This window comes from Enhydra lutris, unplaced genomic scaffold (genome assembly GCF_002288905.1).
Source record: "Enhydra lutris kenyoni isolate GAN:26980312 unplaced genomic scaffold, ASM228890v2 scaffoldscaffold66, whole genome shotgun sequence".
NCBI lineage: Eukaryota > Metazoa > Chordata > Mammalia > Carnivora > Mustelidae > Enhydra > Enhydra lutris.
Genome location: NW_019154150.1, coordinates 10,287,296 through 10,293,295, shown reverse-complemented (window position 1 = coordinate 10,293,295; position 6,000 = coordinate 10,287,296).

Below are 6,000 nucleotides of genomic sequence, written 5' to 3'. Positions count from 1 at the left end.
TGAACATACAAAGAAAAGTGGGACAAAGGGTGTTGAGAACTGAATGGAGAGAGAGTCCTACTGGCAATGAGTCCACAGTTTCATTTCATGAGACCCTAGGTTCCATCCCTTGTAAATGACAGAGCCCTGACCTGGATATCTGCTCTCTAACTTGTCTGGAACAGGACCGATTTGAGGTCATTTAGAGCAGCTGAGGTGCCCTCATGATTCATGAACCTTGACAGAGAAGATGAAAGATACAAGAAAAGCAAGAGAGCTTTCTAAAGTCAATGTCTGCAAAATCTGAGAAAAGAGCCTAAAGAATGGCATTTTCCTTTCTGAGCTTAACAAAGCACGGCATTGCCCCTTTACAGACAAGAAGGATAGAACTGAGCTAGCCTTTTATTTACTTTTTAAAAAGATTTTATTTATCTATTTGACAGAGAGAGAGATCACAAGTAGGCAGAGAGGCAGGCAGAGAGAGAGGGAGAAGCAGGCTCCCCACTGAGCAGAGACCCTGATGTGGGGCTCGATCCCAGGACCCTGAGATCATGACCTGAGCCGAAGGCAGAGGCTTAACCCACTGAGCCACCCAGGCGTCCCGCTAGTCTTTTAAATATCCAGTTGCAGAATGGATCAGTACCAGCCTGTTTCCATATTTCTTGTTTCTCTTCTGCCCACAGCTGCAGCCCAGCCTCCTGTCCCCAGGCCTAATCAAAGCCTGATACAGGAAGCATGTGATTAGCTCGGGTCCCATAAGCTATGCATCAGCATGGATGATATTACTCCACTCTGGCTGCAGTGATCCAGTTCTGGTAAACGAGCTCTTGTCTCATCAACAGGATCGCATCCCCAGCATCCCCAAGCGCTCTGGTTTTTTGGCTTTTGCCTTGTCTCTGATCCTGAATTCTTATTCCGATATGCCACCTACTACCTCAGTCGGCCTCCTCCTCTGTGGACTGTAGATTCCCTCCTCCCCTCAGGCCAGTGGCCGGCATCTAGCCCCGCTCTGGCCCATCTACCTGGATTTTGCTCCTGAATTGCTACCTTTCTACCATGCTTATTGCAACAGTTTCAGGAGACTCAATTAATAACCTCCTACTCTCCTTTCAAGTTCTGAGCCAACCGAGAGATAAACAGTAGGAGTTGGAGAACAAAGTATCAGTTTTTTAAGTAATAAGAGGGATGGGGGGGAAAAGTGATATGGAGGGGCGCCTGGGTGGCTCAGTGGGTTAAGCCTCTGCCTTCTGCTCAGGTCATGATCTCAGGGTCCTGGGATCAAGCCCCGCATCAGGCTCTCTGCTCAGCGGGAAGCCTGCTTCCTCCTCTCTCTGCCTGCCTTTCTGCCTACTTGTGATCTTTGTCGAATAAATAAATAAAATCTTAAAAAAAAAAAGTGATATGGAGAAACTGGCATGTTGTATGCCTCACTTACTGTGTAAGTGTACAGTGTATACACTTGATAATAATCTTCACTCCAGAATAAAACTTTAAAAAGTATATATATATATATATATAAAATAAAAAAATAAAACGAACTATTCCACAGAGATGGAGACAAAGCATTCCAGTCCAGCCCCTGGGCCCCGATGATGGTCCTAGGGCTCAGGTTGGACAGCAGTCCTCAATGACAACTGGCCTGGTAGACCTTACCTAGGATCTTCGTTGGACTCCCCTGGAAGCAGATGCTGAGACAATGACTCAAGGGCAAGTAGTTCATTTAGGAGCTAAAAAACAAAACAAAACAAAACAGGGACGCCTGGCTGGCTCAGTCGGTTAAGCGTCTGCCTTTGGCTCAGGTCATGATCCCAGGGTCCTGGGATCGAGCCCCACGTTGGGCTCTCTGCTCAGCGGGGAGTCTGCTTCTCCCTCTCCCTCTGCTCTTCTACCTGCTTGTGCTCGCTCTCATTCTCTCTCTCTCTTTCAAATAAGTAAATAATATTAAAAAAAAAACACACACACCAGTAAGAGGGGAAGTGAGGCAGTATGGGAAAAGCAGTCAAATAAAGGGAGCTCAGACATTATCAAGCCAATTACCACGAGGATGACTGGAGCTCACTCATGATGGGCATTCAGAGCCTGTGTAGATTCACGCTAAAGTATCCTCTTCAAGGGATGAAGAGCCTTGGTATTTATATACTAATTTCTATTAATCATTGGTTGAAGACTAGTGGGAAATGAGGGTCAGGTGAGGGGAGGGATAGCAATTCCTGGACACCACACAGGTGAGCAAAATGGCCTTCAGTGGCCAGAATACAGCCCTCAGACAAAGTTGCAGGTGCCCACAGTTGGAAGTTGGGCAGGTGTGCACTGAGGGAATGTGAATAGAACACTGCAATGGTCACTTAGTCTCTTTGACCCAAGGAGGAGAATCTGGAATGAGAAACTCCTCTGCTTCCTGCTCAGGGGGTGAATATGACTTAGGTTCATGCCACCTCCTCCTGCTCCCCCACCTCCTCCTGCCTTCATGGACCCAACAAGTGATGGAACAGGTCCTCAGGGCAGTGAAGACCTGAGCTGAGCTAGACTGGCCATTCTGGCAGCACCTATCAGGAGGTTAAGGAAAGAGTGAAATCACAGGCTTGTGTTACCTGAGGGCTTTCCCCTAGGGAAGAATTAACTCCTAATCAAGGAACCTAGGAGGAAGGTAAAAATGTGTCACTTTCCCTAACAAACTGTGGGGCTAGAAGAAATGTTTCTAAAGCAGCAATAATAAACCATTTTGATAAACCATGCAAGATAAAGACTGGAATATCTATTATTCTCTTTACAGAAGATGGCACTACAAAAAATGGTGTCAGAGGAAGAAGTAAACAAGGAGTAGACAGAGGTAACACAAAGGAAAATGAGTAATAATAATTTATATCCTCACATTCTTTCTAGCAGGGCACAGTTCTTACTCACTGGGCCATGTGCCTTTCTCCCTTGAGGCTGCTCTCTGAGCCTCCATTGAGCGCCACTGAGCCCTGCCCTAAAATCTGGAGTTGGTATACATCTGAACCAGGGATGGATATGGACCAAAGGTGCTCCCTAGTAGTAATCCCAAGAGATGGTGAATTCCCAGATTCTGGATTAGCAGGGAAGTGATGTTGCCTAATCACTCTGCCACAAGTGTTGCATCCCAGCTCATGACTACTTGACACCATTGTGGTCGTCATTGTTGGTACTTCACTTAGGTCCCTTTACCTAATGGCCAGTCTGGAGATGCTGTGGGTGCTGCTGCTGCAGGTGCTGTGACCTTCTGTGCTCTGCCCTGGGGAATTGCCCTTGGCTTACAGGAGCCACCTCCTAGGATCTCCCTGGAGGGGTTATGTCACCCCGCAGGGTAGCAATGACTGAGCAACACTGCAGTGCAAAAGCATCGAGGTGGGCAACCATGTGTCCATAGAATTTTCTGTGATGATGGTAATGCTTCTGTTTGCTCTGTTTGATGCGGGAGCCACTGGCTACCATGTGGCTACCAGGTACTTGATAGGAGACTAAGGAACTGAATTTTAAGTTTTAATTCCTTTTAATGAATGTAAATGTAAATAGCTACATGTAGGTGGTAGTCACCGTATAAAACTGTGCAGATCCAGAACCTGCCATGGATCAGGCCAAGGACAGACTTTGCCTGAGACTACTTGTGTCTTCCATTTCCCTACCCTCTCTCACTCCCTCCTCCTTTATTGGGTTGTCCTGAGATCACAACCTCAATAAATCAGGTACACTCGAACTCTTATCTCAGAATCTGCTTCTAGGGAGCCCACGGAGTTGTTATGTTACAATTATTCAATAGTAGGTTACAGAAAGCTTAAACCCTAAATCGAAGGTGCCCATAGGGGCATCTGGGTTGTTCAGTTAGTTAAGCCTCTGCCTCTGGCTGGGAGCATGATCCCAGGGTCCTGGGGTTGAGCCCTGCATTGGGGTACCTGGTCAGCCTGGAGCCCGCTTCTTCCTCTCCTCCCAACTCCTGCTCTCTCTCTTGCTATTTCTGTCTCTCTCAAATACAAAAATAAAATCTTAAAAAAGAAAAAAAAAGTGCACATACGAATTCAGGACCAGTCAAAATGTTTTTAGCAGAAAATATAAAAGAATCTCAAACTCATCCGTCTAAACAAGCAAATACCTGGAAGTCCAAGGATAGGACAGCTCCAGGATAATTCTATGACTCAGCGCCATCTTGCCACTGTGCCACCTTGGTGGGCAGCCTTCACCTTTGCACTGGTCTCCGTCTCATTGTCACAAGGCGGCTATCCGGGTGCCGGCCTCCACACCCAAACACAGCCAAGTCGGGGGTGGGGGAGGGGGGATTTTCCTGCACTTTTTTTTTTTTTTTAAGATTTTATTTATTTATTTGACAGAGATCACAAGTAGGCAGAGAGGCAGGCAGAGAAAGAGGGGGAAACAGGCTCCCTGCTAAGCAGAGGGCCCAATGCAGGGCTCGGTCCCAGCACCCTGAGACCATGACCTGAGCCAAAAGCAAAGGCTTAACCCACTAAGCCACCCACGCACCCCTCCGCGCTGTCTTTTAAGACCAAGAAAAATCTTTCCCAGAAGCCTCCTGGGACCTTCTCCTCAGCTTCATCGGTCAGAACTGCATCACATGGCCATATCTAAACCAATCCCTAAAAAGCGGGGGGGGGGGGCCGTGATTGCCTAGACCAATCAGGCCCGCTCTGTGGGTGGACAGCCCGCCTCTCCGGGAGCACGTGGCTGAGCAGAGAAGGGTGCCTACCGTGGACAACTTAGCTTATGCATGTGGGAGCCGGGAGCCTGACAAAACCCAGACGACCGCAGCATCGGTTATAGGTTTCTTCAGGTCAGCTTCTCCTAGGACGTGCTGTGAACCACCTGCATGAAAATCAATGAGAGGGCTTGGTAATCGCAGACTCTAGGGCTCGGTCGTTGTCAGGGAAGACAACCGGCAAAGAATTAGAGTCACCCTCGCATGGTTTTTGTGCTCGTTAATGCTGAAGAAACCACTACCTGAAGCGGAAAGCTACAGACTCCCGTCCGGCTCCTTCACTACCAGTCTCCCTGCAGAAGGGAGGCAGCGCGTGACCGTGTTGCATGGATGGCTCTTCGGTCTGACAGTCTCAGTGATGTTACGATGACAAGCGTGCCTATCGGTGGTACTTAGCATGCATTATTAATATGACTTTCAGCTTCACTTGCTGAATCCCCGGTTCCTGCAGCAACACTTCATGAAAAATAAATGAGTGTGGCAATGGCTTCCACTTTATGAGCTAATGCACTGAAAAAAGAAGATGTAAGTATGAAGTTTGTGAAAAGCGGCATCTGGGACCTTTTTTTTTTTTTTTTTTTTTTTTAAACTCAATAAAAGGTCTCGGGGGTGATTCTGGCATCTGGAGAGCAGCTGCCACCAACAGTAAAGCCTAGCTGTTTATGTTCTCTACAGCGCTAAATGGAGTCTGATACAATGCTCAGTCTCGAGTTAACTGACATCAATCCCAGGGAAAGAAAGCCTGGGGAGTGACCGAGATTATGTCAGAGGAGGGACCTGTTGCTAGAGTAGCTAGGCAATAATCAGCTCCATGCGAATAATTTGACTCTTTTTGCCAAGTGCCGGCTTAAATTTTTCATCGGATGCCTAAAAATCATTTCAAAATTTAATATATCCAAAATAAAATTCCTTTGTAAGGATTTTATTTATTTATTTGAGACAGAGAGAGCATGAGCAGGGGAAGGTGGGGAGCAGAAGAGGGAGAGACAGAGGGAGAAAAGAAGGTTGCCCGCTGAGCAGGAGAGCCTGATGTGGGGCTCAATTCCAGCACCCTGAGATCATGACCTGAGCCAAAGGCAGGTCAACTGACTGAGCCATCCAGGCGCCCTTCCAAAATAAAATTCTTGATTCTACCTTCACTGCAGATGTTTCTATCTTAGTTCTTCTCCTTTCTTTTTTGTCTTTACTCCTTCATGCCGTAATCGACCACCACCCTAATTCAGTGCTTCACCCAAGTCCTTCCTTGCTTCAGTCTCTGCTTTTGAGGAAACCCCATTTAAGACAGGTGACATGAA